Source organism: Podarcis bocagei, assembly GCF_964188305.1.
Source record: "Podarcis bocagei genome assembly, chromosome: 8".
In the NCBI taxonomy this organism is placed as follows: Eukaryota; Metazoa; Chordata; class Lepidosauria; order Squamata; family Lacertidae; genus Podarcis; species Podarcis bocagei.
In genome coordinates this window covers 62,694,309-62,707,536 of record NC_138133.1, presented here as the reverse complement: position 1 = coordinate 62,707,536, position 13,228 = coordinate 62,694,309, and the positions used below count along the sequence as shown (strand labels likewise).

Sequence of the window (13,228 nt, the reverse complement as noted above, 5' to 3'; positions counted from 1 at the left end):
TTTTGTCAAACGCAGGCTTTCTTGGTCTGAAAGCGAGATGAGCACCTCAACCCCATAGTCGCCTTTGACTGGACTTAACTGCCCAGGGATCCTTTACCTTTACTGCTGCCCTACTGCAACCTTTGGGAGTTTGTCTCATGATTACCAATGCAGCCACCTTTTATTCTTATGTGTTTCTGAGTAATGAGCCTTCCAATGACTATCCAGGGAAACAGTGGCGTAGCGTGGGTTGTCAGCACCCGGGGCAAGGCAAGTAATTTGCGCCCCCTAACCTGTGGATTTGCACCCCCTAACCCTAACCCCCAGATGTTGCGCCCGGTGCGGCCGGCCCCCCCCTGCACCCCCATACTACGCCACTGCAGGGACATTCTTTTTAGTTTGTCCCATCACTGGATTAAAGAAAAGATGGAGAGAAGGATGTGCTTTTCCCTCATGTCTTGTAATGGATATATGGAACCTATATGGAAAGATGTTGCCATAGTCACCACTTTAGATGTGTTGGAAATGGAACTAGGCCTGCCAGGGGTGGGGGAAACAGGAAAGGCATTGCCTTCGGGTCTTCCTGTGGACTCCCCAGACCATCTTACTGGCCATTGTCTGAGGCAGGATACTAGGCTAGATGGACCCTTGGTCTGCATTCACATGACGGTTCGTTTCCCTAACTGTTAATTTCTGCATTTTATTTGAGCTTTTACACAGCATAAAAAAGCCACTTCCAGACTTTTTACTGGAATAGATGGCATGATAGATTTCCATGCTCTTTGTTAATTAAAAATAAATAAATCAGTTTGCAGCTCCCTTAACATGGAAAATCGTGGTAGTAAAGTGATGAAATTTGGGGCTGTATACCGACATACAGTTATTTTGCACAGTTTTCATGGGGGAACAGAAGCATGGGTGGGGAAGTAGTGCTGTGTCACACCACACTTCCTGATAAGAATGAAATTTAGCATGACATGCCGGTGCATTGCTCAAAAAGCCACCATTCTTATAACACAGCAGGCGCTGCAGTGTGAAAGGAACGCTGGAAAATGTGACACGAGTGCTCTCCTTATCAGGAATAACTAACACAATATTCCCCACATCTGAATGCTCCCTTATCCAGCAGGGCTCTTTCTGTGTACTGATTATGCAAAATTCTCAGCCTATAGCCATCCGCATGGTATTTGTTCACTGTAAACACTCTTTACTGTACTTCCCCCATCCAGCGTTAGTTCCTCTGTTTACTAGGGGAGTAGCCCTATCAGGGTGCTTAAGTCAAAAGCGTACAAGTACTTAACTTGGGAGAGTGGAAGAGTATGAATGCAGCTGAGTGGGCTACCCTCTATTCTGCTCTATGGACCCACCGTGATGAATTATACAAAATAACAACACAGAGACCAAATAAGCAACTTTCAGTTCACCTTTAAAACATGCTAAAAGAGCATGAGTGCGAGGAGTGTTGATCTTGCACAAATGTGCAGAGCTGACAGCACACGGCTCATGTGACCTCTCACATGGGCTGCTGCTCAAGATGGCTAGTGTCTTATCAGAATAAACTCCCAAAACCATCTCTAGGCCCGTCACTGACTTCCTATAAAATGGGAAGCAGCCCCATGTATTTTCATACAGGAAATTGAATAACTACCATGAGATGGAGAAATACAGTGAAAAAAATGTCTGGGATTCTGACAAACATCCCACATGGGCAAAGGCACAGGACCTTGCAGCTGCCACCAACCAGCTGATCGGTGGTGCCTGCCAACCCTGCTTTCAGCAGGGCCCCATGTTTTTACCTGCCATACAGGTAGGCATGGCTTGGAGACAACAAGGGGAGGGGGGGTTATTGTTTTGTTTTGTTCTTGCTCTCGTTTTTAATTATGTAATTTTTTTTATCTTGTATTTTTAATGCTGTGAACTGTACTGAGATCTTTGGATGAAGGGTGGTATAAAAATAAAATAATAACATAAAATAAACAGCCTCATGGGCTGGGCCTATTGAGGCTTGTGAACTAGAGGTTCTCCACTGCTGGTTGGGGTACTCCAGCAAGGCATAGAGGCAGCAGCCCGGTCCATTTCCTGCTCCTGAACAATAAGCTTAATCCAATAGTCACTGTTTGTTATGGCAGTGAATCCCACACAATCATTATGAGTTGTGTGTAGTACTTTGTTTGTTTAAATCGAGGCCACATTCACACGATACATTTAAAGCACTATGATAAAGTCATTTAAAGTCATTGCTCCTCCCCCCCCCCCGAATTCTTGAAGTTGTAGCTTGTTAAAGGTGCTGAAAGTTCTTAGGAGAGTTTTCTGTGAAGAGGGGTTGATTGTTAAGCTCTGTGAGGAGAATAGGGGTCTCCTAACAATTCTCAGCACTCTTAACAAACTACAGCTCCCAGAGTCTTTTGGGGGAAGTCGTTACCATTGAAAGTGGTATTATAGGGCTTTGAATGTATGGTGTTAATGTGGCCATAGTCTGCTGCTGCCAGCTGCTGTGCAATTATGAATCCAGATCGGATTGTTTTGCTGAAAATGTACTATGTTTTTATAAGCACCTCTGCCTTGCTCCACCATTTGTGAAGTAAAGTAACAGGCATGTGGTTCCTTTTAATTGTTCTAAAGGGAGTAGAGATTAAAAATGTAAAAGGATGCTTTGAGTAAATTCCACAGAGTTCTAGAGATTTGTGGTTGGATCCTGTGCCTGCTACACTTGTGCTGTTCTTTCCCTGTAATTTTTGAGTCACTCCTATCAACAAGGTGAACATAAACTTTCTGGTATTTTATGTTAATTTACAAAACAGTACAAAGTGCAATAAACTCCAGATTAGGGTTCACTCTTGCTTTTCTCTTGAACTGCTGTTGCCACCTACAGTTCCACCTGTAGTCACAGGAAGTAGTCTGCTAATGTAATAAAAGGCAACTGGAAATGTTTTCTTTAAAAGACGCTAAAAGGGGAGAGGGGGAATTGCACTGTTCAAAGCTACAATAAACTTGCATCAGAGCTTTGTTCCTTGCCCTGCCCTAATGACTCAATGGAAATTAGTCAGGCTTCTTCAGAATCTTCTGGATGTGCAATCATCTTCACCTGACTTGACCAAGGCAGCTATTCAGAAAGAAAAGGCCTTGGCCATATGTAGCAACCATTCATCTCACAGATTGCGTCACTCCTTTACAGCCACGCTGTGTTTCAACTGGCAGAAATGGCAAAAATATTTGAAACAAGGTATTCTTACGGCAGCTACTTTTGATTCACTGTAAATGTAATCAGCAGCCCAGTGAGGAAAACAGACAGAGCTAGGTATTCTTAGTTGGAGAAGAAAATGTTGTGGATGGACATGGTAAGTAAAGACTCTGGGGTTGTGCGCTCATCTCACTCTATAGGCCGGGAGCCAGCGCTGTCCACAGACACTTCCGGGTCACGTGGCCAGCGTGACGAAGCTGCTCTGGCGAGCCAGAGCCACACACACGGAAACTCCGTTTACCTTCCCGCTAGTAAGCGGTCCCTATTTATCTACTTGCACCCGGGGGTGCTTTCGAACTGCTAGGTAGGCAGGCGCTGGGACTGAGCAACGGGAGCGCACCCCGCCGCGGGGATTCGAACCGCAGACCATGCGATCAGCAAGTCCTAGGCGCTGAGGTTTAACCCACAGCGCCACCCGCGTCCCCGTTCTTAGCTTGGAGAAGAAAATGTTGTGGCTGGACATGGTAGTGATCTTCAAATGTCTGAAGGAATGTAACATGGAAGGTGAAAGGCCTGCTCTCCATTGCTCCAGGGCAGGGTAAGAACCAATGGCTGGAAATTGCAAGGAAGCATATTTCAGATAAGCACTAGGATAAACTTCCTAATGATCCACAGCATGGAATTGCCTTCTTCATAACTGCTATACTCTGAACTGACATTTCCTTTGAGCAATCCATCACAACTTCCAAGACTTCTTTTCTAGGAAATCACCACCATTGCTAGCCACACTAATCAGTATATGTGAAGTTCATGGGTTTTGTCTCTATGTACTTCCCGTCACACTGTAGTTTACCCCTCACAGAGCTACAATTCTCAGCACCCTACATAAATTAAACTTCCCAGGATTCTCTGGGAGAAAGCTATGTGCTTTAAATGTATGGTGTGTGTATAGACCTCATTTGGGAAAGGCTTTGATGTTTTTAAAGGAAGCTCCTTGCCTTTTATAGCTTCTATGACTCTTCTCGTTAACTACTATAGTATCACCTTGGTACCTTTCCTGAGCTGCGATATTCTAGCCAAACTTTTATTAATCTGTTTTAAAACAAGCAAATCCGACACTCCAAACTTCTTTGAGAGATTTTAGCCTGTTGACTCCCATTTGCAACTCCTTGTATTACTGAGATGTTTCCTGTTTTGAAATCAGTATTACAGTGGTACCTCGGGTTAAGTACTTAATTCATTCCGGAGGTCCATACTTAACCTGAAACTGTTCTTAACCTGAAGCACCACTTTAGCTAATGAGGCCTCCTGCTGCCACCGCGCCGCCGGAGCACGATTTCTGTTCTCATCCTGAAGCAAAGTTCTTAACCTGAAGCACTATTTCTGGGTTAGTGGAGTCTGTAACCTGAAGTGTATGTAACCTGAAGCGTATGTAACCTGAAGCATATGTAACCTGAGGTACCACTGTATTGCACTTTCTTGGAAAAAATTCCTCTCGTGTGTACATTGAATTCAATAGCACTGTGATCGTTCTTGTTTGGTTCAACAACCCTCATATCTTTATCCAGGGCCAGGGAACTATTCAGGATTAATTCTCCTCTAGGCACTTCCATGACCCAATTACAATACTGAGAACAACATGTTTTGTTTGCTATGACCCACATATTTATTTGCCCACAAATTTATTTGCCCAAGTGGTATAAGCAATTGACACTGTCCATCATTACAACACTTTCCCCTAGGGCTGCCTCCCTGATTCCTTGATCTCAAGAGCACCTCCCTTTTATTCTGGTGGGAGGAATAATATGCAGCAGCATCTCATATGGTGACAGCAGGGCACCATCCCTCAGACAGCTGCTGATAGTCCACCACTGCTAACCGCCCTGGACCCCTTTTCTGGTACTCCAGTAAATATAATCAACCATTAGTGTAGTTATCCACAGTGCCTCAGAGCAAGGCTACAGCACTCTGGTAAATTGCACTGATGAATCTTATTAACTGCACCCTTCTGTTGTCTTGAGGGTTCTGCGTGGGTTGCTGGTGTCCTTCAGGCTTTTGGTTCAGGAACATATTACTCTTGACAAAGTGCACCCAATGACCGTCACATGACAAGAGGGACTACAAGTCACACTAACTTCCCTTTTTGGTGCTTCGTTCTGTGAAATAGCTCCTAGCAGAGAAAGCAGTGCTAATATTAGTCCATTGACTTGAAAATCAAGAGACATATTTAGCCCCTAAAATATAAGACATGACTGTGCTAGGCCGTGTTGCTGTAAATCCACTTGGGATTTACCTATTGCAGCAAAACCTTCTCCTCAAGATAAAATGTACATTATAAAGGTTGATTAACATAATCCCAAGGGCATTCAGCTCTATCAAAATGCGTTTTATCCTTAGCAGTGCTCACAGTTGTCCTGATCTGTTGCCAGTCGCACAATATCTTGTCATTATATAAAAGGGGGGGGGTGTACATCCACTGCTGCACCAGAAAACAGGTCTGCACAGCTCCCAATTGGACTGAGAACTGAGCATGCATGAACAAAGTGATCAGCAATGCTAGAGTTAAATAGTGGCAACCAAAACCCGTTCAGAACAAAACAAACAAAGCAAAGTGCATTGATGAAAACAAATGAACCTGTTTTATTTAAGACCTTTTTAAAAATGTCTCCCTTCATTAAAACTTTCAGGGTGCTTTACAGACAGTGTAATTCAATTTACATAGAAGTCAGTGCATTAAAACCATAAAACATGCAGTATCCACAGCAGCTAAAAGCTTGGTATTGACATCCAGCAAATACTGCTGTATTACAGCCCCAGGAAACATGACTAATGGTCAGGAATGATGGGATTTATACTCTAAAACATCTGGAAGGCACCAGATTAGGAAAGGCTGGCCTAATTACAATGCTGGTGCATAGAAATTATGCACTCTTAACATCATTATAACAGGGTGGTTATTCCATTATGTTAAGTACAAATTTAAATTGAGGGCTTATCCACACCTCTGTTTGCTCTGCCACTTTCTCCCCGGCGGATCCTGTGGTTTAGCACTGAATTGACACAAATGGCAATTGGGTTTTCTGCGCATTGTTGTTCCAATTTAGTGCTAAATTGGGGCAAAGTGGTGGGGCAAAGGCAAAACTATTTGGACCCATGCTTTCTAGACACGGGACAAGAAGAAGTGTGGATGAACCCTAAATCTGAACCAGTACAACAGTCATGGTTTCTGTCCTAGGAACCTGTAAATTATTTCAGGAAAAGGGATGCACGTGAACTAGAATAAAAATCAAACTAAACAAAAATCCCAGGCCTTTCACTACAATTCCAAGGTTTCCTTTAGAGAAGCCACAATGGTTAATACGGTAGACATTTGAAGTGTAGACATATCCTAACACTGCACTTGAATCCATTTGTAGAAATGACAATTAAATACCTGTCTGCTATATATGTTGTCATAGTCTGTCATCCCCCCCGCCGTCCGTGCTATTTAACATGCCTCTGAAACCACTAGGAGCTCTCATCAGGAAAGCTGGAATGAAGTGTCACCTATGAGTAAATTGTACACACCCACCCACCCACCCCGTTCTATCTTAGTTGGGAGAGGCAATTAATGTGCTGGACCAGCTCTTAGAAGTGGTGAAGGGCTGGTTGTTGACCAATAAATTGAATTGAATTGAATAAATTGAATTGAATTTAATTGAATAATTTGAGGACACATGTATAATGTGCTCTGAGTTTTCAACTCTAGAAGGTACAGAGACAGACTGTTCTCAGTGGGAGTGAACACCTCTGGAAACAACAGGTCAGTAGCCTGGACATGTTCCTGGATATACCATATTGTTGAAAAAAGCTGCATGGGCTCCAGCCGGCCAGATGCCGGGTGAAATTGCCACAGCTCTCATATTGCGAGTTGAGGCATTTTTACCCCAGCGCCTCACTGGCTGCGGCCAATACGGCTGGCTCCAGCCTGCTGCTCAGCCGGGGGGCAGGTGGAAAGGCTCCTGTCCAGGGCCTTGCAAAGCCAGGCACAGGCACAGGCCAGGTAGATAATGTGCCCCCCTTTTTTTACCCTGGGGATAACTGAAGTCTTATAAATAAGTAAGTATATAAATAATTTTCACAAAAGTTATGCTGACAAATAATTTTATTTCAAGGCTTGAACTGTATCTGCATATAAGGACAAAATGGAAAATATAGATATACAATAGTGCTTTTTAAACAATACATAGGGAATGCATGCTGACCGAGGCCCCCTTTGGAATCAGAGGCCCAGGCCAAGTGGCCCATATGCCCCCCTGCCTCTGTCTGGGCTCCTGCCCCCAGTTGAGCGAGCCCCAAGGCCCCTTGGCCAGGCGCCGCTGGCCAGCAAAGCCAGCCCTGAGTCCTCTGCCACTCGCACGCAGGAGAGATGGGGCTCCCTGGCCAGGCTCTCCTTGTCAAGAGTGGTGATGGTTTCACCAGCGATACACCGCTGAGTGAAGCTGTCATCGCAGTCTGCCCCCACATATCTGGATATATCACCCAGACCTACATCCTAGAATTGTAGAGTTGGAAGGGACCCCAAGGCTCACCAATCCAACCCCCTGCAATTGCAGGAATCTCTAAGATATTAGCCAAGAAGCTTCTTCCTCAACCCATTGCTTGCAAACATGGCCTCCTGCTCCTGGGGGAGTATGGAGAGTGGGCAATACCTATCCATCTTGCCATGGCAGGTTACCCCCAAATCCTGGCACTAACAATCTCCTTGCACCCATCCCTCCTACTCCCCAGGTGGCCCTTCCCTGCAGTTTAGAAACCTAGGGAGTAACAGCTGAGCACAAACAAGGCAAGGTAAGAGGTCCACAAATCCCAGCAACAAGTCACGTACTATGACTGTACTCGTTCTGCAAGCTCACTTATCATTGAGTGATAAGACTTTCCCTTACATTGCACATTTCACATGCAATTGGGTCATGAAGAAGGTCCATGAAGCAAGGCCAACTGGAGACAAGATCAGTCCAAATGTGGTCACTGGGACATTTCTTGCCAGTCCGGCTACATCAAGGGTGGAATGCTTTCAACATCATAATGGCTGGTGATCCCTGTTATTAGTGCATTCAAAACAGTTATTAAAAATGCCTCTGCACTGCATGTGGGAGGCACTTGGGTGCCCTTCCAATCTGATAGGAGCAGGTTTAGCATGGTGGCAATGAGGCTGAGCTATGGATCAGGGCGTCCTCCGCTCAAACCTTGCCTCTGCCACAAACCTTGACAGATTAGAGAACTGGGCAAAAACAAACAAGATGAATTTTAACAGGGAGAAATGTAAAGTATTGCACTTGGGCAAAAGAAATGAGAGGCACAAATACAAGATGGGGGACACCTGGCTTGAGAGCAGTACATGTGAAAAGGATCTAGGAGTCTTGGTTGACCACAAACTTGACATGAGCCAACAGTGTGACGCGGCAGCTAAAAAAGCGAATGCAATTCTGGGCCTCATCAATAGGAGTATAGCATCTAGATCAAGGGAAGTAATAGTGCCACTGTATTCTGCTCTGGTCAGACCTCACCTGGATTACTGTGTCCAGTTCTGGGCACCACAATTCAAGAAGGACACTGACAAACTGGAACGTGTCCAGAGGAGGGCAACCAAAATGGTCAAAGGCCTGGAAACGATGCCTTATGAGGAACGGCTAAGGGAGCTGGGCATGTTTAGCCTGGAGAAGAGGAGGTTAAGGGGTGATATGATAGCCATGTTCAAATATATAAAAGGATGTCACATAGAGGAGGGAGAAAGGTTGTTTTCTGCTGCTCCAGAGAAGCGGACACGGAGCAATGGATCCCAACTACAAGAAAGAAGATTCCACCTAAACATTAGGAAGAACTTCCTGACAGTAAGAGCTGTTCGACAGTGGAATTTGCTGCCAAGGAGTGTGGTGGAGTCTCCTTTTTTGGAGGTCTTTAAGCAGAGGCTTGACAACCATATGTCAGGAGTGCTCTGATGGTGTTTCCTGCTTGGCAGGGGGTTGGACTCGATGGCCCTTGTGGTCTCTTCCAACTCTATGATTCTATGATTCTATCTCTCTGCCTCTGAACTATGGGCATAGTAATACTGACTTACAGGATTGTTGTAAGGATCGCAGCTAGATACTGCATGTAAAGCACTGAACACATGACAGATTATTAGATTCAAATGTCAGATTCCTAGTGATAATATAAGATCTGCTTTCTTACAGGTTTTGAACAGCTCTTACTCGAACTAATGATTTGCCTATATTTGCTTCCTTGCATTTCCCACTCATTGGGTCTAATTTTGTCCTCTGAGGCAAGCAAGAATAAGTCTGCTCCAACAACATGACCACCCTTTAGATGTTGGAAGACAGTCATTGCATCTCCCATTCTCCTCCATGCTAAAACACACCAAGCTCTGCCAACTGTTCCTCATAATACCTGGTTTCCAGAAAGCCTTACCTGTCCCCTTATGAGAGGGAATGCCAAGGAAGAAAGCCAAGTTACACATTCTAGGTGGTCCTCTTGATATCTTCACTTCAGATTACTGTAACAAAGGCTTTGATGTCCTTTGTGATGAAATGCTATCCTTTGGCCCATTTATTATTACCAGGGCATCTTCAAAATATTAAACTTGGACCTCTTAAATTATTCTTTGTTTTCTCAGTAAGTAGGAAGGAGTTTACACAGCTGCATTCAAAAAATATTAGATCTTACTGAGAAAATATGTGCTCAGTTTTCTACCCACTTAAGTCAAATTACTTGGATTTAAAACTATTTGGGTCTGCAGTTCTAAATACACACTTCTAAGACATCCCAGAGAACTCAGTAGGACTTCCTTCTGAATAAACATGCATGAGCATCAGCCTGTTCCAAAGGAAGACATGCTTTTAAAAGATAATGCATTGAAGGCTATGGAAATAAAAGCTAGTTGTAAGCAATGGCAAGATACCCATCTCAACAGGTGGCAAATGAGGGGGGAGAGATTTATGCACACAGAAAGGTTTATAAAGTGTGTGGAGCTGACCCTTTATTTATGGCACTTCAAAGACTGAAGTTTTTTACTTCCTTCACAATGAAGCCAAAAGTGAAAGAGCAAACCACGAGAGGCCTCACTGAATTTGAACTAATGTTAATGAACTTTGATTTACGTTATTGAGGCCAAGTTAGCTATGGTTAGCAATGGATATGGGGAAATGACAGGGCAGGTAACAGTATTGGGGAAAGGGCCTGCAAAGACATTTATTGAAGTTGCCACTTCAATGAACAAGCTTTGGGACGGCAGAGCAACATTACAGATGGAAATAAATTAAATTCAGTTTACATTTAAATACTAGCTTCCCTGATGCAAGTATTCCGGAATAAGGTGCAAACTGAAACGCAGCTATTCTACAAAATTCGCAATTTTGCAGTTCTCCAGCCAAGACCTGTGTACAAAAAAATGCATATACTAGGGTACAGTGTGCATATAACTACATATATTAATGAAAACAGCATATTAAAGTCTGCTATTTGTGCTATATGGGGAAATTGCTTGTAAAAATGTGTATACTGGGGAAAATTCCATAAAAACGTTATATGTGGAGACATTCAGAGTATAATGCTGATGCATTTTCAGGAGGGCTTAAAAAAAAGCAATACATTGCAAACTGCTGTGGAAATGTGGAGAACTGAGCTTAAATATGGAAAAATGAGAAACCAAAATGGATATATTCAGCCATCCCTAACCAACACTCTCCATATCTGCCCAGATCTGGGGAGCAATGCTAAAAGCTATCTATAGGTGGCATTACAAACCAGTAAAAATCTCTTGCATTTTTAAAGCATACCTGCACCTCTGGTGCCACCAGAACCTCAAGCAATAGCAGAGGATCCAGGAGTTCTTAGGAATGTCAGAGAAGCTGGCACAAAGGGTCCACTTGCTTATGTACAAAGTTCCCCAAAACAATCTGTTCAGTATGGTTTAATTTTATCAAGTTTACCTCGGCCGATAGGTGTTTTGAAAACTCCCAGCATGATACTGAGGGATTTGGGTATGTTTAGTCTGGAAAAGGAGGAGACTGGGAGGAGAGATGATAACCATCTTCAGATATCTCAAGGGCTGTCACATGAAGCAAGCATGTTTTCTCCTGCTTTTTGTGGAGTTGAGAGTAGTTCCTTATCCTAGACGGTTTGTTGGAAATTGAAACAATAAATGTCATAAGCAGTAAACTACGAACCTGTAGAAAGATCAGATTCATAAATATTTTTTTGCTTTGCTTTGTAGCTTTACCTTTTGCTTTCTCATTTCTGGGGGGGGGGGTTGTATTTGTATTTCTGTACTTTTGAAAATTCAATTTATTTAAAGACTGGAGTTTGAAGACTCCAGTGTCATTGCAAGGATAGTTACTGTGCACTTGAACCTTTTACTGTGTTTTCCCAAATCTTCCCTGCCAGTTTGACATGAATGTCACAAGTTTCCCAAGAAATCTTCGACCTCTGCCATTCCTCCAGAGAGGCGGCTAATCCAAGAAACATACTATTGCGATAATAACTCAGCTCAGATTCAGTAGTGTAGTGGAGCAGCAGAACCAGTCCCTTGTCTTCACAATGCTGTTTACTAGAAAACTGGAGGTGTCCCAACAGCTGGCATTGGTTAGGAGTATTGGAAACTGCTTTATACAAACTCACATGACACTCTTTCAGTATTGACTGGCAACAGGTCACTCTTAAGTCTCTAAGCACTGTACCTCCAAGCTACACACTTGCTTTTTCAGAGGGCCTGAACCTCATGCAAAACAGACAACTGACCCATTTTCTGGAACAGGGAACCTCTCACCCACAGGGTCTCTGTCTTGCTGGGATTCAGCTTCAGCTTTTTGGCTGTCATCCAGCTCATTACTGAGTTTAGGCACTAGTGCAGGATCTGCACATCACCTTTTGCTTCAGATGCTACAGAGAATAGAGCTGTGTAAACTGCATACTGATGACACTCTGCTGCAAAGCTGCGAACCCAGCAGTTTCATACAGCTATTGGATAGCATTGGGGACAAAGTGGTGTCCTGCAACTCACAGAGGGTCAAAAGGCAATCAGTCACCCAATTGCTCCTCTATGTAGGTATAACACATTGCCCTGTTCACTCTCAGCTCTCAAAGCCGATCCAATAGGACACCGTGTGGGAGAACCAACTCCCCCTTCCATCTCCCTCCCAATGAAAGTTATCAGTCCAGAGCCGATTTGGTCTCCAAAACCTAGATTGAAAAGGGTCAGGAACATTGGTGTTATTCAAGAGTGCCAGCAGTTGTGCTGCCACTACCCTCCCAACTTCCCCCAAAAGGGGTATTGGCAACTGGCAGGTAGTTTGTTTGTATGGATAGGGGTAGGTTTGGAATACACCATAACCCATTATAATTATGTATAACAGGTCAATGAAAATCTTATGAAAGCATTTTGTATGGCAAGATCCCTCTCAGCTCTCTGTAAAGCAGACCTCATGGCTGTAATACCTAGTCTAATTTCTCTGCTTCGTTGTTTATTATTTTTTCTTGCCCCCAAACCCAGTCACTGGGGGTTTGTCAGTGTGTGCTTGCCAAATCCCCAAAATTCTTGCCCTATTTAGTTACGTATTGCACAATGAGTTTGCTGTAACACTTTGCAGTCGTTTAAAGCTGATGTATAAAAGTCAACTGTCAAGCTTTATAAAGAACTTTTAAGAAGTTGAGCAAACCTTGTCTTTCAGAAACACAACGTCATTTCTTTGTCCTAATTTACAAGTGTAGGGAAAGCAAATTAACAGAAAGAGGAGGATAGTAAGGCCAGGTGGGCACAAGTGATCAGAGGGGGAACAAGAAGCCTAAAACAGGGAGGTGCAAGTAAGATATTTGCCCTACTATAACAGAATCAGGGGGAGAGTGGGAAGCACTTGAACCCCGTATGCTTGCAATTTTTCAAGGGGCATATACACAGGCTCAAATCTCAGGTACCAACCATTTCCTGTATTTTACCTGTAGGCTATCAGAGGAAATCAGGAGGTCCAGGGGTCAAATGTGACCCTCTAAGCTTCTCTCTCCCTCTCTCTGACCCTCTACATTCTCTCCACA

At 43.7% G+C, this 13,228-nt stretch overlaps 2 long non-coding RNA genes across 3 annotated transcripts in view; one reads left to right on the top strand and one right to left on the bottom strand.

The window, feature by feature from the left end:
• The window catches only part of LOC308593159, a 350,716-nt gene that overhangs the window by 16,683 nt on the left and 320,805 nt on the right, over positions 1 to 13,228 (bottom strand). The window lies entirely within an intron of this gene.
• The window catches only part of LOC308593191, a 45,205-nt gene continuing 33,386 nt past the window's right edge, over positions 1,410 to 13,228 (top strand). For both annotated transcript variants that reach the window (XR_014010831.1, XR_014010832.1), the window contains exon 1: positions 1,410 to 1,786. This is a non-coding gene — a long non-coding RNA (uncharacterized lncRNA). The remainder of the gene's footprint in view (positions 1,787 to 13,228) is intronic.